Here is a 24197-nt window from a genome sequence, read left to right on the forward strand (position 1 = left end):
TGTGAGGACAAACTCACTTATTTACTGCCCATTATGCCCCCTAGCATGCAGGGCAGCAACGAAGAACCGCCACCCTTGTCCTCTTGCTCTGGGCCACTCTCTGAGCAGTACCCCTGGTGTGCTTCAGGGTCCTGAGATCTCCTGCCACTGTTCTGTACCATATGATTTTGTTGGCATCCATCTCTTGTGTCTACCTTCATTGATCAGAGATGGTACTGGGCCAGAAGGTTCGAAGAGAACACAACAACAATGTGACATATACTAGATGAAGTCAATGGAACAAAAATTATGATACTGTGAAGTGTATGTATTGATGAAAAGATCACAATAATATTTAATATTCTGTATAATGTAATTTTCAATATATATTTCTATTTTAGCTTGTTTTCATACTCTTGCTGGAAGAGATGACTGGTCATTAGCATAGAATATGCTTATTTGGTCACCTCACCTTCAAAGGGAACTCTGGACTTCAAACTGAATGAAACAAAAAGCAAACTCTTTCTCTCTCCCTCTCTTTTTTTTTTTCCTCCCCATATTTTTTTTCAAAAACCTGATTGGTTGTTACTTTACCTTCAGCGGCATTCTGGGAGAGTCTTCTGCCAGACCCACTTCATCCAGAACCACCACAGACACAAAGCTGGTCCTCGACTTCCCTTCCTGGAACTTGGCGCACTGTCGGAACGTTCCCAGGATGCCATCTGCTGTCGCCAGGGGACTGCACTGGAAGGACACCATCTGGGCCTGCAGACAGTGTGATCATGTTAAAAAAAGAACCATCTTAGAGACCATGTCAGCACTGTGCAGGGACACCATATGTGTGCCCATGTATGAACCAGCATTAGGTGGATGTTGAAGTGTGTAGGTCAGTGTCAGTGCAGGAATGTGTTGGTCTGCTTTCGTCTGACTCTTGTGTCTGTTGGGGTGTATTTGTCTAGATCTGCAGTTTCCATTTTGAACAGCCAAATGCAGACAACCACACAGACACAGACACACACCCCATATCACTCTCTTCTAGCCCACCCCCTATGGGGATGCTGGGGGTCTTTCAATATAAATAGCATCCCCATCTTCGGGAAATTATGTACTAGAATTTCCTCTTTTCTATTGCTCTCCTTGTTTCTGTCTTTTTTCTTCTTTCACTATTATCTGCTTTCCCAGTCCATTCTCCTCTCTTTTTTGTCCAGCAAGCAATGACACTTTGTTTTCTTTTCTACAGTCCATATGTCCTATCAGTGCTGTTTTGCTCTGGCAATTAGGTGGTGATATTGTACACAGTATGATGGGCACTGTCTGTGCATTCTGCATCATTATGTGCCTATTTGGCCTTTTTGTGTATCTTTTTTGTGGGTTGGAAGTATTATTATGTCTTATTGTAACCTGGAAAGGATAAACAAAATGGAAGGGCTGACATCCTCAGAACAGCCTAATCTTATATATTTTGCCTTGAGGAGCTTAATGGTTATGAAAATCTGTCATGAACTGCGTTGTTTTGTTGGTTTTTTTTTTCCCCTTCCACATATGAGTGAGTTTTGTGTTTAATGCAGTTGAATGGGCAATCCTGATAAGGCTTTGTGCTGTTGGTTGGACCATAAACAGCATTGTCAAATGTCCCCCCCCCCAACCCCTCTTCCCCACACTCACAAACACAAACAACCCCTTCTCACACAACCTCAACCCTACATACCCCCCCCCCCCCAACACACAAAATCACACCCACACAACCCCAACCCCCAAAACACCAACTACCCCACGCCTAAAACCCTCCTTCCCCTTACAAAACACACACACACACACACACACACACACACACTCAAAACAAAGACAGGGAGACCTGTTTGAAGGTCTTGAAAAGCTCTGAGTAAGCAGCGTTGCCCTGCATGGCGTCAGCCACGATGGTCTTGGCCAGGGACTTGGAGGAGCCAGGCTTGCCGACCAGGAAGAGAGGGATGCGCAGCTCGATGCACACCACCATCATGAAGACGTTGTCCTTCAGGGCCTGGTTCCTCGCGATGTTGTCCTCCAGCCGCACACTGTCCAGGAACACCTCCTGACACCTGGCGATGGGGGGGCCAAGAGATTCGATATTTCATTTCCTTTCACACCCTTTGGGCTGACTGGTGCAAAAGACCAGTGGGTTAAAGATTTGGACTTTCAATCTGAGGATTCCAGATTTGATTCCCAGTCTTGGTGCCTGGTGGGTAAAGGGTGGAATTTTTTCACGATCTCCCAGGTCAACAGATGTGCAGACCTGCTACTGCCTGAACCCCCGTTTTGTGTATACACATGCAGAGGATAAAATACATGTGTTAAAGATCCCATAATCCATGTCAGCATTTGGTGGGTTATGGAAACATGCACCCCATGAAAACAGAGTATAGCTGTCTTCAATGCACCCCCACTTTGCCCTGTCAGTGACAAGGGCAACGTGAGAGTTCACCTGTCAATGACCTTGGTAAAATGAGAGCTCACCTGTCAATGACATGGGCAAAATGAGAGCTCACCTGTCAATGACATGGGCAAAATGAGAGTTCACCTGTCAATGACCTCAGCAAACTGAGGGCTCACCTGTCTATGACATCTGCAAAGTGAGAGCTCACCTGTCAATGACATGGGCAAAATAAGAGTTCACCTGTCAATGACCTCAGCAAAGTGAGAGCTCACCTGTCTATGACCTTAGCAAAGTGAGAGCTCACCTGTCAATGACATGGATAATGTGAGAACTTACCTGTCAATGACCTGGGCAAAGTGAGAACTCACCTGTCAACGACATGGGCAAAGTGAGAACTCACCTGTCAATGACATGGGCAAAGTGAGAACTCACCTGTCAATGACCTGGGCAAAGTGAGAACTCACCTGTCAATGACGTAGGCAAAGTGAGAACTCATCTGTCAATGACCTGGGCAAAGTGAGAACTCACCTGTCAATGACCTGGGCAAAGTGAGAACTCACCTGTCAATGACGTAGGCAAAGTGAGAACTCACCTGTCAATGACATGGACAAAGTGAGAACTCACCTGTCAGTGACGTAGGCAAGGCAGAAGTGAGAGACCACCTGTCAATGACGAGGCAAAGTGAGAGCTCACCTGTCAATGACATGGGCAAAGTGAGAACTCACCTGTCAATGACATGAGCAAAGTGAGAACTCACCTGTCAATGACCTGGGCAAAGTGAGAACTCACCTGTCAATGACGTAGGCAAAGTGAGAACTCACCTGTCAATGACTTGGGCAAAGTGAGAACTCACCTGTCAATGACCTGGGCAAAGTGAGAACTCACCTGTCAATGACGTAGGCAAAGTGAGAACTCACCTGTCAATGACATGGACAAAGTGAGAACTCACCTGTCAGTGACGTAGGCAAAGTGAGAACTCACCTGTCAATGACATGGGCAAAGTGAGAACTCACCTGTCAATGACGTAGGCAAAGTGAGAACTCACCTGTCAATGACATGGGCTAAGTGAGAACTCACCTGTCAATGACCTGGGCAAAGTGAGAACTCACCTGTCAATGACCTGGGCAAAGTGAGAACTCACCTGTCAATGACCTGGGCAAAATGAGAACTCACCTGTCAATGACATGGGCAAAGTGAGAACTCACCTGTCAATGACCTGGGCAAAGTGAGAACTCACCTGTCAATGACCTGGGCAAAATGAGAACTCACCTGTCAATGACATGGGCAAAGTGAGAACTCACCTGTCAATGACATAGATAATGTGAGAACTTACCTGTCAATGACGTAGGCAAAGTGAGAACTCACCTGTCAATGACATGGGCAAAGTGAGAACTCACCTGTCAATGACATAGATAATGTGAGAACTTACCTGTCAATGACGTAGGCAAAGTGAGAACTCACCTGTCAATGACATGGGCAAAGTGAGAACTCACCTGTCTATGACCTTAGCAAAGTGAGAACTCACCTGTCAATGACATGGGCAAAGTGAGAACTCACCTGTCAATGACGTAGGCAAAGTGAGAACTCACCTGTCAATGACATGGGCAAAGTGAGAACTCACCTGTCAATGACATGGGCAAAGTGAGAACTCACCTGTCAATGACACGGACAAAGTGAGAACTCACCTGTCAATAACCTCAGCAAAGTGAGAGCTCACCTGTTAATGGCATAAACAAAGTGAAAGCTCAGCTGTCAATGGCAAAGAAAAAGTCAGAGCTCACCTGTTAATGACATAGACAAAGTGAGTGCTAACCTTTCAATGACATGGGAAAAGTGAGTGCTCACCTGTCAATGACACGGACAAAGTGAGAGCTCACCTGTTAATGACATAGACAAAGTGAGTGCTCACCTGTCAATGACACGGACAAAGTGAGAACTCACCTGTCAATAACCTCAGCAAAGTGAGAGCTCACCTGTTAATGGCATAAACAAAGTGAAAGCTCAGCTGTCAATGACAAAGGAAAAGTCAGACCTCACCTGTCAATGACATGGGAAAAGTGAGAGCTCACCTGTCAATGACACAGACAAAGTGAAAGCTCACCTGTCAATGACAAAGTGAGAGCTCACCTGTCAATGACCTCAGCAAAGTGAGAGCTCACCTGTCAATGACCTCAGCAAAGTGAGAGCTCACCTGTTAATGACAAAGTGAGAGCTCACCTGTCAATGACAAAGTGAGAGCTCACCTGTCAATGACCTCAGTAAAGTGAGAGCTCAACTGTCAATGACCTCAGCAAAGTGAGAGCTCACCTGTCAATGACCTCAGCAAAGTGAGAGCTCACCTGTCAATGACCTCAGCAAAGTGAGAGCTCACCTGTCAATGACCTCAGTAAAGTGAGAGCTCACCTGTCAATGACCTCAGCAAAGTGAGAGCTCACCTGTCAATGACAAAGTGAGAGCTCACCTGTCAATGACCTCAGCAAAGTGAGAGCTCACCTGTCAATGACAAAGTGAGAGCTCACCTGTTAATGACAAAGTGAGAGCTCACCTGTTAATGACATAGACAAAGTGAGAGCTCACCTGTTAATGACATAGACAAAATGAGAGCCCACCTGTTAATGACATGGAAACGTGAGAGCTCACCTGTCAATGACAAAGTGAGAGCTCACCTGTTAATGACAAAGTGAGAGCCCACCTGTTAATGACATAGACAAAATGAGAGCCCACCTGTTAATGACATGGACAAAATGAGAGCCTGTAAATGACATAGACAAAATGAGAGCCTGTAAATGACATAGATAAAATGAGAGCCCACCTGTTAATGACATAGACAAAATGAGAGCCCACCTGTTAATGACATGGAAAAGTGAGAGCTTACCTGTCAATGACACGGGCAAAGTAGTGCAAGTTGTCTGGCAGGGTGAAGGGGGGCTGGAAGTGGGGGATGATGTGTCCGTCGTACTCCTCCTTGCTGCGCAGACATGCCCGGTAGCACACCCCAAGGGAGAGAACCAAGGCCTTGGTCATGTCATCCATGTCTTTGTCCTGATCATACAAAAAAATCCCACAAAAACACTCTTTTTGTTAACTTGATTATGCATTTTGAATGATAAATCAATCTTTTCTTAAATGATGGATTTTACCATTTGTCTTGGCAGGACTGTTTGACTGTCTGCTCTCTTTCAAGCAGCAAGTTTCTGAAGTGTGGAAAACAGCAATAAAATGAACAGACTCTGCTCACACTTGCTGAGGAATGAGGTAGCAGGTCATTCAAATGAACAAATAATCTGGTTTCATTTACCTGTTCAGTGCCAGAGAATCAGTATTGAAAAAAAAGAAGAAAAAAAGTGCTCTCCCCTTGCCAGGATATTTTGAGGGTTCAGGCTAAAGAAGAAAAAAGAAAAAAAAAAACCCTCAAAAACTGCAGAAGGAATAAAAAAAAAGTAAATGTTTCTGTGAAGGAGAATTATTATGGATTCTGGATCTGGGCTTTTTTCTCACTACGGCAATACTTTGTGCAGTACGTCAGCTGGTGTCATATCAGCACTGAACAGAATATGATGAACAAGACTTAGATAAATCTGTGTGTTTGTGTGTGTGTGTGTGTGTGTGTGTGTGTGTGTGTGTGTGTGTGTGTGTGTGTGTGTGGTGTTTGTGTGCTAGCGCACGCATGCATGTGTGTGTGTGTGTGTGTGTGTGTGTTCGTGCATGCATGCATGTCTCATGTCACAGGGTGAACTTAAAAAAAAAAAGACAACAACAGCACCTGCTCTACTTCTTCCTCAAACTCCAAGGAATAGCCCGACCCAGATGTGGCCTCCTCCTCCTCCTCCTCTTCCTCCGCCTGTGGGTTTAGTTTCCTGTCCAGCTGTTTGAACAGAATGCCTGGGTATCTGGCCTGCTGCAGGAACCAGCTGGCCACGGTCAGCGCCCTGTCCACGTCACGCAGGCTGACAAAGCTGCACTCATCCTGCACAGGTGGTGGACATTTTCCAGTGGTCATCATTTGGGTATTGTGATGTGAGATAAACATAGACTTAATATGCAGCCTGCAAAAGAACCCACAAAAAGACCAGGCTTGTCCCTGGCAAAGTTATGTAGAAAAATCCACTTTGACAGTAGAAGAGATACACTGGCAGCCAGAAAAAAAAGGATGGTGCTACACACAAGGTGATGTGATCTCCCCGAAGAGCAGCCCAACTTTCACACACACAAATCTGTTGTGACAAAAAGCAACATACAATACAATACAATACAGTGCTATGTGTTATGTTGTACATGATGTTTTGTCTGTTTACTTTTAGTGTGTGGTTGGGTATCTGTCCAAGTTATGCATGTCCTGGAATGGATTTTTTCACACATCAAAGAAAGGAATGGAAAAGAGGAAATTTCTAGCACAGAATTTCAAGAAGCTGGGGTTACTATTTATACTGAAAGAGTCCTAGGCAACCCCACAAGGGAGCATGGACGTTTAAGAGCTATGTGAGGCAAGTCTTCACAAAAAAGACAAAGCATCAATGGCAACTATGGTATAGCCAAGGTTTGACAGCATGCATAATGATTTTAAAACAAAACTGATCAAACTTTTTTAAACAAAGGAAATGAATAAGTTTAAATAGACAAACTTTTTCAAACAAATAAAGATACAACAAACATTGACAAATGATACAATAAAAAAAATTTTTTTAAAAAGACTGATCACTAACAGACTTCGAAACATATGTGATCGCAACTTAAAAAACAAACAAAAAAACATTCTTTATTTGCACAGGTTCTTGAAACGAACAAAAATGAGAGAAATCTTGACAATATTCATGAAGATTTCAAAACATCAAACATTAAAAAAAGCTTGATAGAATGTGGAAAAATCTTAAATAATTTAATCAGTTACCAATACAAACAATTCTGACTTCATGTAAGGCATGTGAACTATGGTTACGACAAATATTTACATCTTGAGGCTGCGCTTCAGGAAGTGATGTCAGATAAGTCTTGGCAAAAAATACAAAAGATTATTGGCTGGACATTATATGTTCTTGTTTTGATCTGCACTGCTATAGTTGGTTAAATTGCAAGTCTTGACAGCTGACCAAGCATTGCTGAAATAACACAATGAAATTCTTGTCACTTTCAACTAAGAACAAATCAAAAGACTCTTATGATCTTAAAACGATTTTTCTTCTCTCAAATTACATTCAGTGGGCATCCTACCATTCTAAAAACACTTGAGCAGTCTTGTGGGACAAGAATGCCACAGAAGACATGAACAGTGTAGCACATCACAGAACAATACTAAATGTGAGAATAGCGGCCTAGCGGTAAAGCGTTTGCCCTGGAAGTAGAAAAATCTGAGTATTCTGGATCGAATCTCACTCATCAGAATTTCTCCCCATTCCTCTAGACTTTGATGGTGGTCTCTTCTTTCTCTTCTTGGGGTTCACAAGCCACGCTGTGATCAATGCATGACACCTTGCTTTGTTAGAGGGCACATGCTGGTAAGGCACCTGTGTCTTCAGCCCTCTGAGTGGAGGTCTGGATGCCAGTCATTCAGACGATTAACTGAGGTCCCATGTGTAGCATGCACTTAGCACACATAAAAGAACCAATGGCAACATTAGAGAGCTGCCTGTTAAAAAAATTCTGCAGCAAAATCCACTCCATTATACATGTATCTATATATTTACAAAAAAGAAAAAAAATAAATTAAAAAAAAAAAATATATATATATGTGTATGTGAGTGTGTGTGTGTGTGTGTGTGTGTGTGTGTGTGTGCATACGCCTATGACTGAAGCCTGAATGATTGACCCAGGAACTGAATGATAAGCGCAGCTCTCAATCAGTTCTACCCAGGTATGCGGCCTGCTGTGCAAATGACTCCTTGTTTACGTTTGTAAAGTGCACAGAGCGTGGTCTCTGACCGAGGATAGGTTCAGTGTAAGTATCCACATCAGTCAATCAATCCATCAAAACCTTCAATCCATCAAAACCTCACCGCCAGTTTTCGCATGAACTCCTGGGACTCCATCAGGATTTTGCACAGGACGTTCACCCCTTCCTCATCCAGCTCCACCAGCTTTCCTTCACGCACCTGTCACCCACACCATTTCAAACAGACCCAGATAAAATACTTATGTCATCATGATTTTTGTCTTCATCTCTGGTGTAAAAAACATTCGAAATAAACATTAAAGCATCAACAAACTATTTTACACACACAGTCGCACCATCCACTCTCTGCCCTCACTCACATATATGTATTCTACACATACCATCCCTCTTTCTAACCCCAAAGTCCTTCAGTTATATTTGTCTTGTCTTTTTTTTTTTACATCGGTTTTTTTTTTCTAAAAGTATGTAAAATTGATCAATGGAAAATAAATTCTCCTTAATGATTAGAAAATAAAAACACTGTCAGTTTAATTTGATACAATATTCATGACTTTGGAAATGTACATCCACCATCACAGTACAAGGCCAGAAAATAGCCACTGCTGAAAAGTTGGGAGCACTGTGTCCAAATCAGCCGTAATAGATCTGCTACTGGTAACCTGTAATCCAGTACAACCTGTTCAGGGTCGGGTTGCCGGCGACTAAACCGGCACTTCCACCGCTCCCTTCTGGGACTGGTGAGGCGGGTGGCTAGACACCCTTATGGAGATCCATAAAAGGGCATCGGCTCAGGAGAGCCACCGACGGCCATCTAGCTCCACTGTGCTGTGTGCATGCCACACGCAGTTGGTCCCCGGGGTGTGTCTACCCATGTATGCGAAATCTGGATCCGGCAGAATCTGCGGAAGAAACCTATCGGTTCAACGGAGAGGAAGGCGATTACAGCAACGCACTGTGGAGTGCAGAGAGCAAGATGAGACACCGAAAGGATATCTTGGTCATCCACTGCATCCGTGCTCATCATCCAGTCGTCTCGACTTAGTCTTGCCACTGGAAATTGGTGGACCCGGACGAGAGAGTGAGGTCGACGTTGCGCAACTCCTCTTCACTTTAAACAAACTCATCGCGCAAGTCATCAGTCATCCAAAATGACCTTTCATCCTTCATCATTTCATCACCCCCAAGTCCTGTGGCGACAGGCGAGCGACGAAACGACAGGTGTGGGTACACTGGCAGTCGCAGCCGCAGACCTGCACGCAGGCGGCTCAGGCCATAGGGTCGTTCTTCGTCGACAGGAGCAGCGATGGAGCTCGGCAGCCGTCTGAGCGTCTGAGCAGCCCTCTTTAGGAATGCACTGCTCACCTCCCTGGCATGAGGAAGGGGCTAGAAAAGGTGCCCTAAAAATTGCCTGCTCCATATCACCCTGGCCAGCATACCGCGGCTGGCGGGGACCCTACATCAGCGGTCGAAACAAAGAGAAAGAAAAGAAAAAAACAAGGATCGTTCCTCTCACCATTGGTGCTTGGAACATAAGGACTCTCCTGGACAGAGATAACGCGGACAGACCCCAAAGGAGAACAGCACTAGTTGCATCCGAACTCGCCAGATACAACATCGACATCGCAGCCTTGAGTGAGACTCGGCTTGCAGGCGAAGGCGAGCTCTGTGAACGGGGATCTGGTTACACCTTCTTCTGGAGTGGACGAGGAAGCGAAGAGCGACGTGAGGCTGGCGTTGGTTTTGCAGTAAAAACAGCACTTGTCAGCAAGCTAGCTGGAATCCCAAAGGGAGTCAACGATAGGCTTATGACCATGAAACTCCCACTGGCATCTGGCCAGAAGCACCTCACCATTGTCAGTGCATACGCCCCAACCATGACCAACCCGGATGAAGTGAAGGCGAAGTTCTACGAGGACCTTCACTCTGTCATTGCTGCCATCCCTAAAGCAGACAAGCTCATCATTCTTGGGGACTCAATGCTAGAGTTGGCTCTGACTACATCTCCTGGGATGGAGTGATTGGAAAGCATGGTGTGGGCCACTGCAACCCAAATGGATTGCTTTTGCTTCAGACCTGTGCAGAGCACGAACTGCTGATAACCAACACAGTTTTCTGCCTCCCTACCCGTAACAGGACGTCATGGATGCACCCTCGCTCAAAGCATTGGCATCTCATCGATTATGTCATTGTCAGGAAAAGGGATAGGCAAGATGTACGTGTAACAAAGACCATGTGCGGCGCCGAGTGTTGGACAGACCATCGCCTTGTAGTCTCGAAGCTGAATATTCGACTCCAACCCAAGAGACGCCCCCAAGGCCAGAAGGCTCCAAAACGGCTCAACATCGCTAAGCTGAAAAACATCACCATCAAACAGTCCTTTGTGGAGCTGCTGGAAGATCGTCTGGAATCCGCCTCTCTGGACAACCAGAATGTGGAGTCTGACTGGAGGACCCTGCGTGAGCTGATCTATAGTACAGCTTCAGAGACCCTGGGACCCATGACCAGAAAGCACAAAGACTGGTTTGATGAAAACTGTGATGAAATCAAGCAGCTTCTGGATGAGAAACGCCGTCTGCATCAAGCCCACCTGAGCAACCCAAAGTCCACATCAAAAAAGGATGCATACAATGACATCCGCAGGACTGTTCAGCAAAAGTTACGCCAGATGCAGGATAAGTGGCTGAGTGACAAAGCTGATGAGATCCAGGGATATGCTGACAGGCACGATATGAAGAGGTTCTATGATGCCTTAAAAGAAGTCTACGGCCCCACATCCTCAGGATCATCCCCCCTCCTCAGTGCAGATGGGAATACCTTGATCACCGAGAAGGAGAACATTCTCGAACGATGGGCTGAGCACTTCAACAGTGTCTTAAATCGCCCTTCCTCCATAAATGATGAAGCCATAGACCGTCTCCCACAAGTCCCCACCAACGAAGCATTGGACGATCCGCCAACACTTCTTGAGACCCAGAAAGCAATCCGTCTGCTATCCAGTGGCAAAGCACCTGGCTCAGACTCCATACCAGCAGAGGTCTACAAGGATGGAGGCACTGTGCTGACTGAGAAGCTTCATCAGCTGTACTCACTCATGTGGAAAGAAGAGACGATCCCCCAGGATTTCAAAGATGCATCTATCATTCACTTGTACAAGCGAAAGGGGAACCGGCAAGCCTGTGATAACCATCGGGGCATTTCCTTGCTCTCCATCGCAGGCAAGATACTTGCCAGGATCCTACTTAACCGCCTCACAGCACACCTTGACCAAGGTTATTTGCCTGAGAGCCAATGTGGATTCCGGAAAGAGCGCGGAACCACTGACATGGTGTTTGCTGCAAGGCAGCTGCAAGAGAAATGTCAGGAGCAAAATGCTGATCTGTTCTCCACCTATGTCGACCTCACTAAGGCCTTCGACACCGTGAGCAGAGAGGGACTGTGGAAGATCATGGCCAAGTACGGATGCCCTCGGAAATTTATTTCCTTGGTCAGCCAATTCCATGAAGGCATGCAGGCTCGAGTCCAGGACAATGGTGAAACATCTGCTCCTTTTGCTGTCACAAATGGTGTCAAGCAAGGCTGCGTCCTGGCTCCAACGCTGTTCAGCCTCATGTTCTCTGCAATGCTTACTGATGCCTTCAGAGATGGCGATGTTGGAATCGGCCTAAAGTACCGAACAGATGGCAAGCTGTTTAACCTCAGAAGGCTTCAAGCAAAAACGAAGGTCATGACAGACATCATCAGAGACTTTTTGTTTGCTGATGATTGTGCCCTCAACACTGGATCTGAAGCTGACATGCAACTCAGCGTCGACAAGTTTGCCACTGCCAGCAGGAACTTCGGCCTTACCATCAGCACGAGGAAAACTGAAGTTCTCCATCAGCCAGCCCCAGGGAAACCCTATGTTGAGCCCAACATCACAATCAACGGTCAGAGACTCAGTGCGGTGGAGCGGTTCACATACCTTGGCAGCACACTGTCACGAAATGTGACAATCGACGATGAAGTGAACGTCAGGATTGCAAGAGCAAGCGCAGCTTTTGGTAGACTCAATGCAAATGTCTGGAACAGAAGAGGCATTAGTCTTGAGACCAAGCTAAAGGTCTACAGAGCAGTAGTTCTCCCCACACTACTGTACGCCTGCGAAACTTGGACAGTGTACCAACGACATGCCAAGAAGCTGAACCACTTCCACACAACATGCCTCAGGAAGCTACTGAACATCAAGTGGCAAGACAAGACCCCTGACACAGAGGTGCTCGCAAAAGCCACCCTTCCCAGCATCTTCACCATCCTGATGCAGTCCCAGCTTCGCTGGGCTGGACACGTGGCGCGCATGCCAGACCATCGGCTGCCCAAAAGGCTCTTCTATGGCGAGCTGCAACAAGGGAAGAGATCACACGGAGGTCAGAAGAAGCGCTTCAGAGATACTCTGAAAGTCTCTCTGAAAGCGTTTGATATCAACCCTGACTCCTGGGAGGAATCTGCAGTGGACCGTGACAAATGGCGCGCTGCTGTGCACAAAGGCGCCAGGTTGTGCGAGGCCAACAGGACTGCTGCAGCTGCTGAGAAGAGGCAGGCCAGAAAGTCACGGGCAAACAAGCTCCCTGACAATGATATGCCTGTCTTTGTCTGCCCCAACTGTCAGCGAACATTTCGTGCGCAGATTGGACTATTCAGCCATCTGCGCACTCACAGATAGATTCATGAGCATCCTTCCCCCCACCCCACCACCACCCTCCCCCCATCCCCCATCCCCCATCTGGATGACAACGATGGTCATCATCGATCTCGATGGACACACCACCACCAATAGATGAGGCCTTCCACATCATTCACACCAGCACAGACTTCAGCAGACTCCAAGCAAATGTGTGGACCTGTCCAGGACTTCGATTCTAAACTAAGTTGAGGGTCTACTGAGCAGTTTTCTGCCCTCATTGCTGTGTGCTCTCAGTAAGCAAAACAACTTAACTCATTCCATCTGCATTGCCTGAGGAAAACTCTTCTGGCAGCTGGTAGGACCACATCCCTGACACAGAGATTCTTACAGAAATCTGGGATGAAAGCATTTGTGCTCTACTGATGAGGTCCCAACTCCGATGGACTGGACATGCTGTCTGCATGAGACAAGCGCCTCCCTTAGAGACTGTTATATGGAGAGCTTTGTGCAGGAAGGTGCTCCCATGGGGATCCAGAATAAGTGCAGCAGACTCCCTAAAGACCTCCCTCAAGCAACACAGCACTGACCCAAACATATGGGAAGCTCTAGCCTCTGATCGCTCAGCATGACGCAACTGGGTCTGGTTTAGTGTCGCTGCTGATGAGGAGCAGAGGATCAGCAACACCATTTAGAAATGCCAGCAACGCAGGAAGGCATGTAAGCCTCCTACACCAGGACAGCACCAGCTACACCCCTGTCCGCAGTGCTACAGACACTTCACAGCCTGGGTTGGACTCACCAGTCATTCATGGACCCACACAGTGTGAAGCTCAAATTCCCTTGCAAAGGAGAAATAATGATTGTGAAGCGCACTTTGAGAGGTTTGAAAATGCTATACAAATGGACTATTGTTATCAGCATTATTAATATTATCATCATTTGAATTTACAATGAACACTGAAGTATCCACACTGACAGGCATAATCAAAACACCAAAAAGTGAAGAACCCCCCCCCCCACCCCCCACAAAAAACAGGTAAGTTAGAAAAGTTAATGGATGCTTTCATGGTTTAGTATTTGCACTCAGACCAAACAAAAGACAAAATGATTATCAGATCAGTACCAGATACCTGCACACACACACACACACACACCCACACACAAACTTATACACACACACACACATGCGCGCGCACGCATGCATGCACACACATACACACACACACACACAGACCAACTCACATAGCGTCGGACCATCTGGTGGATGTAGAGATCCTCCACCTGCCTGTTGAGCTGCCCAAAGTCCCACACCAGGGGCAGCATGCTCTGGGGCAGGGGCTGCACTCGGTACACCAGCCGTCGCATCGGGACTCGGCCTGCAACCATCAACACATCGTCTGTCAGTTCCTCTGTGGTTCTGTTGTCTGTTTGTTGCTCTGCTGTTCTGTTGTCTGTCTGTTGTTCTGTTGTCTGTCTGTTGTATGTTGTCTGTTTGTTGCTCTGCTGTTCTGTTGTCTGTTGTTCTGTTGTCTGTTGTTCTGTTGCCCACAGAAACCATGCGATACCTGCTTGACCTTCCTTCAGTGCAGGCCAGAAACAAGTTAGAACAGGTCAAGACCTACTTCAAAGCATTAGAAAACCCTCAAAACCCACTGCATGACGCAGTCAAAGAACCAAAAGGCAGCCGTCTAGGGCGAGGAAGATCATGGATGGGGCAAGCAGAAGACACAATCCAGCTAGTATGCCGACTACAAGACCTGAAAGAAACAAAAGAATGGGAGAAAAACCCCGAACACCTCAACCATCTATTCAACACAGCCATTTCCCCCACCCTAGGAAGACATTGTCGGGAATGGCCAGAGGGCAAAACTGATGCGGAAGTGAAGCTACTCATAGAAGAAAACAGTAAAGAAGAGGACATCATCATATACACAGATGGCTCAGTCACCAAAGACCAATCCGGTTGGGGATTCACTGCGAAACAAAATGGAAAAACAGTTAGGGAAGAGAATGCTGCCTACAAAGTCACAACCTCCAGCCTAACGATGGAAGTTGAAGCTGTGACACATGCCCTCCAGTGGCTATCGTCCATCCATACGCCCGGAAACCAACATGCCATGATTCTAACAGACTCAATGAACCTCATACAGAAAATTGAAAACGGAATGGGAAGCCCAGAGTGGCATAAGGCAATGCGCAACTTTCAGATAAAAAAAATCACATGGTCATACTGCCCGGGACATGCAGGAGTTAAGGGAAATGAGCGAGCTGACAGACTTGCTGGTAACGCAACACCAACGAGCGGCCTACATCTAGGAAAATCGGAAATCCTCAGAAAAGTCAAAGAATATCAAAAAGAAAAGGTACAAGGCCATCACACCATCGATCGCCTCAAAGAAATAAAAGCAGAGAGCGGGAGCGGCTGTAAGTCTAACATGAAAGGTAGAGCACGATGCTTTGCAAATCAAACAAATATCGGCATCATTTCCAAACCAACATTGCGCAAATTTCTTCAAAACGGAACAGAGTCTCTGTGGGCTTTTCCAAATACAATAGACTGAGCAACACACTAGACGCCACGTTCTTGACATCAGAGATCTTTTCCCATCCCTCTTGCGGCCAGTCAGTGGCAGCCTCTGTGCGTGTGTGTATGTGTGTGTTTGTGTGTATGTGTGGGTCTATGTTTTTGAGTGCGTTTGTGCATGCGTGAGAGTGTAAGTGTACACAAGTGTCAGGAGAGTTCTGTGCATGTGTGTGTGTGTGTGTGTGTGTGTGTGTGTGTGTGTGTGTGTGTGTGTGTGTTGTGTTGTGTGTGTGTGTGTGAGGGGGAGGTGGGGGTGCAGGGAGGAGGTGAGATAGAGGATGAGGTATGTGAGTGTATGCATGCCTACACTGTGGGAGCATCAGGATATTGGAACGTATATATTATATATATATCTTTGCATATATGTGTGTGGGGTTGGGGGTGGGAGATATGGACGTGTGTGTGTGTGTGCTTGTACAAGTAAGTGTTCATCTGTGTGTGTGAGTGTGTGTGTGCGTGTGCGTGTTTGTGTGTGTGTGTGTGGGTGCGTGTGCCGTGGAAGCTGCGATACATAGACTAGAAACTCCGAGTGTGTGGAGGAGGGGGTAGAGGAGGTGCAGGGAAATTTGTGGTGTGTGTGTGTGTGTGTGTGTGCGTGTGTGTGTGTGTGTGTGTGTATTGGAGCTCATGTACGTTTATATGTAATTGACTGTGCTTTCATATCTATGAAGCTGCGTTTTTTGGGGCATATCTGTTATGCATGTGTGGGTGTATGTGTGAATGTGTGTCTTCAAGTTTTATATTTATTTGCTTATTTATCATCATTGTTGTCTTATCTATTTAATTATTTATTATTATTATTATTATTATTTTATCATTATTTTCATTACTACTACTTTTTTTTTTTTTTTTTTTTTCTCTTTTCCCATTCATAATTATTATTTATTTATTTATGTATGTACGCTTCTCTCTCTCTCTCTCGCTCTCTTTCTATATATATATATATATATATATATATATATATATATATATATATGTATACATATATATATATATATATATATACCTTTTTTCTTTTTTTTTCTCAAGGCCTGACTAAGCGCGTTGGGTTACGCTGCTGGTCAGGCATCTGCTTGGCAGATGTGGTGTAGCGTATATGGATTTGTCCGAACGCAGTGACGCCTCCTTGAGCTACTGATACTGATACTGATCTGTTGTCTGTCTGTTGCTCTGTTGTCTGTCTGTTGTTCTGTTGTCTGTTTGTTGTATGTTGAGTGTTGTCTGACAGTTGCTCTAATGTTCTGTTGTCTGCCTGTTGTTCTATTATTCTGTTGTCTGTCTGTTGTATGCCTGTTTGTTGTCTGTCTGTTGCGCTATTGTTCCATTGTCTGTCTGCTGTATGTTGTCTGTCTGTTGCTCTGTTGTCTGCCGGTTCCTCTATTGTTCCATTGTCTGTCTGTTGCATGTTGTCTGTCTGTTGCATGTTGTCTGCCGGTTCCTCTATTGTTCCATTGTCTGTCTGTTGTATGTTGTCTGTCTGTTGCTCTGTTGTCTGCCGGTTCCTCTATTGTTCCATTGTCTGTCTGTTGCATGTTGTCTGCCGGTTCCTCTATTGTTCCATTGTCTGTCTGTTGCATGTTGTCTGCCGGTTCCTCTATTGTTCCATTGTCTGTCTGTTGCATGTTGTCTGTCTGTTGCTCTGTTGTCTGCCGGTTTCTCTATTGTTCCATTGTCTGTCTGTTGTATGTTGTCTGTCTGTTGCTCTGTTGTCTGCCGGTTCCTCTATTGTTCCATTGTCTGTCTGTTGCATGTTGTCTGCCGGTTTCTCTATTGTTCCGTTGTCTGTCTGTTGTATGTTGTCTGTCTGTTGCATGTTGTCTGCCGGTTCCTCTATTGTTCCATTGTCTGTCTGCTGTATGTTGTCTGTCTGTTGCTCTGTTGTCTGCCGGTTCCTCTATTGTTCCATTGTCTGTCTGTTGCATGTTGTCTGCTGGTTTCTCTATTGTTCCGTTGTCTGTCTGTTGCTCTGTTGTCTGCCGGTTTCTCTATTGTTCCGTTGTCTGTCTGTTGCATGTTGTCTGCCGGTTCCTCTATTGTTCCGTTGTCTGTCTGTTGCTCTGTTGTCTGCCGGTTTCTCTATTGTTCCATTGTCTGTCTGTTGTATGTTGTCTGTCTGTTGCTCTGTTGTCTGCCGGTTCCTCTATTGTTCCATTGTCTGTCTGTTGCATGTTGTCTGCCGGTTCCTCTATTGTTCCATTGTCTGTCTGTTGCATGTTGTCTGCCGGTTCCTCTATTGTTCCGTTGTCTGTCTGTTGCATGTTGTCTGTCAATGTCTCTTGCTCTATCATTCTGCTGTCAGTATGTTTTATGTTGTCTGTCTGTAGCTTTATTGTTCTGTTGTCTGTTTGTTGTACGTTGTCTGTCTGTATCTTTATTGTTCTGTTGTCTGTATGTTTGTTGTATGTTGTCTGTCTGTAGCTTTATTGTTCTGTTGTCTGTATGTTTGTTGTATTTTGCTCTATTTTATTCTGTTGTGTGTCTGTTTGTTGCATGTTGTCTGTCTGTCGCTCTGTTGTCTGTCTGTTCCTTCCCCCATTATTGCAAAGAATAAATTAAATCTGTTTATTTACTTCTTTGCTCTGTCTGCTGTTCTGTTCCTGTGTTATCTGTCTGTTCCTTTGTTTCTCTTTGGACTACATGTTGTCTGCCTGTTGCTCTGTTGCTTTCCTGTGTTGTCTGTTGCTATGTCTGTTCCTCTGTTGCTCTGCGTGATGTTCTGTCAGTTCTGTCTGTTCCCCTGATGGCTGGCTGTTGCTCTGTCTGTTGTCTGTCCTCTGTTGCTCTGTCTGTTGCTATGTCTGTTGTCTGTCCTCTGTTGCTCTGTCTGTTGTCTGTCCTCTGTTGCTCTGTCTGTTGCTCTGTCTGTTGTCTGTCCTCTGCTGCTCTGTCTGTTGCTATGTTTGTTGTCTGTCCTCTGTCTGTTGCTCTGTCTGTTGCTATGTTTGTTGTCTGTCCTCTGTTGCTCTGTCTGTTGCTATGTCTGTTGTCTGTCCTCTGTTGCTCTGTCTGTTGCAATGTTTGTTGTCTGTCCTCTGTTGCTCTGTCTGTTGCTATGTCTGTTGTCTGTCCTCTGTTGCTCTGTCTGTTGCTACGCTGTCTGATTGTTTCTCTGTTGCTCTATTGCCTGGCCGTTGCTCTGTTGATAATGCAATGCCTAATGCACCGAGCACGTTCAAAATGTTGGAATCCATTCCGATCCTTTATTTTTCTATCTCTGTCTCAGTCTTGTAGGCCTTTTTCTTTTTTCTAATACAATTCTCTTTTTTTTAAATTTCTCCTGGGCACAATGCCCTTTTCATCACCAAAACAAGCAATTCTTAACACAATTTGACATTATGCATCAAAGCCACACATTGACATCCATCCAAAATCAATTTTTACTGAGATAAATTTGTAGAAAATCTGGACAGAATAGACAACCAATGCAAAGGTTTTAGAAAGAGGTGTAGTGTGGTTACTTTTGGGTAATCTGAGAATCAGCCTTGTGTGTGTGCGCACATGTGACTGTGGATGCTCATGTGTGTGTGTGTGTGTGTGTGTGTGTGTGTGTGTGTGTGTGTGTGTGTGTGTGTGTGTGTGTGTGTTGTGTGTGTGTGTGTGTGTGTGTGTGTGTGTGTGTTGTGTGTGTGTGTGTGTGTGTTGTGTGTGTGTGTGTTGTGTGATGTGGTGTGTGTGATGTGTTGTGTGTGTGTGTGTGTGTGTGTGTGTGTGTGTGTGTGTGATGTGGTGTACAATGCACTGATCAGTCTGCATACTTTGTTACCTCCTTGAAACTAAAACAGAAACCAAAATGGCCAACCACACACTCCACACTGACCCAGTTTGTCCACAGTTTTGTCAGCGTCCACATGGTAGCCCAGGCCGGCGTTTTCCAGCCTCTCAATCAGCTCATCAGAATGCCTGCACATCAGGGTTCAAACTGTCGGTCACCATTTGTGTGTGTGTGTGCATGTCAGTTCATGTATGCAAGGATGTATATGTGATATGGATTCAGTGTGGGCATGCGCAGATGCATGTACCGGTTCATGCATGCTGATGCGTGTGTTAAAGATCAAGATTTCTTTATCAAATATGAAGCGCACACACACACACACAGAACCCTCACAACACACATTTGATAATGGTAGGGATTGCACACAACCCCCTTCACTCCCCCACCCCACACCCCCAAAACACAGAAACACTTGCGATAGGGATTGCTCACACACACACATACATACACACACAAACACACACCACCACCACCTCATACCTACTTGTGGTATGTATTGCAGGTACACACGCACACACACACACACACAAACCTGCACACACACACACAGAACACCCCCTACACGCACACACACAACACCCTCTGACATACACACAGCCCCCCTCACACAACTCACTTGCGGTAGGGGTTGCAGGCAGCTACCATCTTGAGGTTGGGACAGAGGTTCATGTGCTGTCCGTCCAGCGTTCCGTCACACATGACCTCCTTGATGACCCCCACGGCCTCCGTGGTGTTGGCCTCGTCGAAGAACAGCACGGTGTACACCGGCCGGTGGCTGAAGGGCGTGGCGTTCTGCTGGGCCAGGTGCTCGGCCTGCCGCACTTTGCTGACAATGTCTTCGCCCGTGGTACCCCCATGAACCTTTTGGCACAAAGGTAGAGGTAGACTATACCTCTGTGCAAATTTTGGATGAATGTAGAGGTAGACTATGCCTCTGTGCACCTTATGTACAAATGTAAAGGTAGACTATGCCTCTGTGCACCTTATGTACAAATGTAAAGGTAGACTATGCCTCTGTGCACCTTATGTACAAATGTAAAGGTAGACTATACCTCTGTGTACCTTTTGTACCAATGTAGATGTAGACTTTTCATCTGTGCACCTTTTGGACAAATGTAGAGGTAGACTCTACCTCTGTGTAACTTTTGTACCAATGTAAAGGTAGACTATACCTCTGTGCACCTTTTGGACAACTATAAAGGCAGACTATACCTTTGTGCACCTTTTGGACCAGCGTAAAGGCAGACTATATATCTCTGTGCACCTTTTGGACAAAAGTAAAGGCAGACTATGCCTCTGTGTGCCTTTTGGAAATATGTAACGGTAGCCTATACCTCTGTGCATCTTTTGGACAAAAATAAAGGCAGACTTTATCTTTGTGCACCTTTTGGACAAACGTAAAGGCAGACTATACCTCTGTGCACTTTTTGGACAAACGTAAAGGCAGACTATAGCTCTGTGCACCTTTTGGACAAACGTAAAGGCAGACTATACCTCTGTGCACTTTTTGGACAAACGTAAAGGCAGACTATACCTCTGTGCACCTTTTGGACAAACGTAAAGGCAGACTAAACCTCTGTGTGCCTTTTGTAAATATGTGAAGGTAGCCTACACATCTGTGCACCTTTTGAACAAACATAAAGGCAGACAATTCCTTTGTGCACCTTTTGGACAAGTGTAAAGGCATTCTATGCCTCTGTGAACCTTTTGGAAATACATAAAGGCAGACTATACCTTTGTGTACCTTTTGGACAAATGTAAAGGCAGACTATACTTCCATGCATCTTTTGGACATGGGCAGGCTATAACTCTGTGCATCTTTTGGACAACTATAAAGGCAGACTATGGAAACAAAATATACCCACCATGCACACCCCTGAAACTGGCGGTCTACATGGCAAAGTGAATATGGTCATGTAAAATCTCACTCACACATATGAGTGAACAAGTGTGATGCGGGCCATAAATGCTGAAGAAGAAGAAGAATGTGTGTGCTTCATGTCTGACAAATCTTAAGGTTTCATGATGAATAAAATCTGTTTTTATTCAAACCTATTCTCTCCTATTCTATTTGATTATGTTGTATTCTATCGTCCTGCACTGTGTGTGAGTGGCACGTACCTTGACCTGTACCAGGGTGTTGATGTGTGGGTGTTTGGGGGTCTGCAGTGCACACAGAAACTTCACCAGCCGTGTCTTCCCGCACCCCGTCTCCCCCATCACGATCACCGGGATGTTGCACCTGTGCCACACACAGGCACCGCCATCATCATTATCGTCATCATCAATAAAACCACCCACCCATACCTGTCCCTACCTCACCACCACAAACTATCACCCACACCTGGTCCTCTCTAAATACCACGAACCACCCATCCACACCTATTCCCACCTGTTCCTACCTTACTACTACAAACCACCAACTCACACCTGTTCCTACCTTACTACTACAAACCACCAACTCACCTGTTCCTACCGAGTACCACAAACCACCAACCCACATATCTCCCTGCCTGCTCCTACATCAGTACCACAAACCACCCACCCATACCTGTTCCTACATCACTACCACAAACCACCCATCCATACCTGTTCCTACATCACTACCACAAACCACCCATACCTGTTCCTACATCAGTACCACAAACCACCCATCCATACCTTTTCCTACATCACTACCACAAACCACCCACCCATACCTGTTCCTACATCACTACCACAAACCACCCACCCATACCTGTTCCTACATCACTACCACAAACCACCCATACCTGTTCCTACATCACTACCACAAACCACCAACCCATACCTGTTCCTACATCAGTACCACAAACCACCCATCCATACCTGTTCCTACATCACTACCACAAACCACCCATACCTGTTCCTACATCAGTACCACAAACCACCCATCCATACCTGTTCCTACATCACTACCACAAACCACCCATACCTGTTCCTACATCACTACCACAAACCACCCACCCATACCTGTTCCTACATCACTACCACAAACCACCCACCCATACCTGTTCCTACATCACTACCACAAACCACCCATACCTGTTCCTACATCACTACCACAAACCACCCACCCATACCTGTTCCTACATCACTACCACAAACCACCCATACCTGTTCCTACATCACTACCACAAACCACCCATCCATACCTGTTCCTACATCACTACCACAAACCACCCATACCTGTTCCTACATCTCTACCATAAACCACCCATACCTGTTCCTACATCAGTACCACAAACCACCCACCCATACCTGTTCCTACATCACTACCACAAACCACCCATACCTGTTCCTACATCACTACCACAAACCATCCACCCATACCTGTTCCTACATCAGTACCACAAACCACCCACCCATACCTGTTCCTACATCACTACCACAAACCACCCATCCATACCTGTTCCTACATCACTACCACAAACCACCCATACCTGTTCCTACATCTCTACCACAAACCACCCATACCTGTTCCTACATCAGTACCACAAACCACCCACCCATACCTGTTCCTACATCACTACCACAAACCACCCATACCTGTTCCTACATCACTACCACAAACCATCCACCCATACCTGTTCCTACATCAGTACCACAAACCACCCACCCATACCTGTTCCTACATCAGTACCACAAACCACCCACCCATACCTGTTCCTACATCACTACCACAAACCACCCATCCATACCTGTTCCTACATCTCTACCACAAACCACCCATACCTGTTCCTACATCACTACCACAAACCACCCACCCATACCTGTTCCTACATCACTACCACAAACCACCCACCCATACCTGTTCCTACATCACTACCACAAACCACCCATACCTGTTCCTACATCACTACCACAAACCACCCATACCTGTTCCTACATCAGTACCACAAACCACCCATACCTGTTCCTACATCACTACCACAAACCACCCACCCATACCTGTTCCTACATCACTACCACAAACCACCAATACCTGTTCCTACATCACTACCACAAACCACCCACCAATACCTGTTCCTACATCACTACCACAAACCACCCATACCTGTTCCTACATCACTACCACAAACCACCCATACCTGTTCCTACATCACTACCACAAACCACCCACCCATACCTGTTCCTACATCACTACCACAAACCACCCACCCATACCTGTTCCTACATCACTACCACAAACCACCCATACCTGTTCCTACATCACTACCACAAACCACCCACCCATACCTGTTCCTACATCACTACCACAAACCACCCATACCTGTTCCTACATCTCTACCACAAACCACCCATACCTGTTCCTACATCACTACCACAAACCACCAATACCTGTTCCTACATCTCTACTACAAACCACCCATACCTGTTCCTACATCAGTACCACAAACCACCCATACCTGTTCCTACATCTCTACCACAAACCACCCATACCTGTTCCTACATCAGTACCACAAACCACCCACCCATACCTGTTCCTACATCACTACCACAAACCACCCATACCTGTTCCTACATCACTACCACAAACCACCCATCCATACCTGTTCCTACATCTCTACCACAAACCACCCACCCATACCTGTTCCTACATCACTACCACAAACCACCCACCCATACCTGTTCCTACATCTCTACCACAAACCACCCATACCTGTTCCTACATCACTACCACAAACCACCCATACCTGTTCCTACATCACTACCACAAACCACCCACCCATACCTGTTCCTACATCACTACCACAAACCACCCATACCTGTTCCTACATCAGTACCACAAACCACCCATCCATACCTGTTCCTACATCACTACCACAAACCACCCACCCATACCTGTTCCTACATCACTACCACAAACCACCCACCCATACC

The 24197-nt window shown here is 45.9% G+C and overlaps 1 pseudogene across 1 annotated transcript in view; it reads right to left on the reverse strand.

Annotated features, from left to right (window-relative positions):
- The window catches only part of LOC143297712 (E3 ubiquitin-protein ligase rnf213-alpha-like), a 222519-nt pseudogene that overhangs the window by 93771 nt on the left and 104551 nt on the right, over nucleotides 1-24197 (reverse strand). Inside the window, exons 40-48 of the transcript XR_013057300.1 lie at nucleotides 21417-21537; nucleotides 19912-20156; nucleotides 19341-19423; nucleotides 14182-14315; nucleotides 8383-8478; nucleotides 6156-6359; nucleotides 5268-5434; nucleotides 1835-2057; nucleotides 574-744 (exon numbers count right to left, since the gene is read on the reverse strand). The product of XR_013057300.1 is annotated as an E3 ubiquitin-protein ligase rnf213-alpha-like (transcript). The remainder of the gene's footprint in view (nucleotides 1-573; nucleotides 745-1834; nucleotides 2058-5267; nucleotides 5435-6155; nucleotides 6360-8382; nucleotides 8479-14181; nucleotides 14316-19340; nucleotides 19424-19911; nucleotides 20157-21416; nucleotides 21538-24197) is intronic.

The sequence above is a fragment of the Babylonia areolata genome, chromosome 23 (assembly GCF_041734735.1).
Source record: "Babylonia areolata isolate BAREFJ2019XMU chromosome 23, ASM4173473v1, whole genome shotgun sequence".
NCBI lineage: Eukaryota > Metazoa > Mollusca > Gastropoda > Neogastropoda > Buccinidae > Babylonia > Babylonia areolata.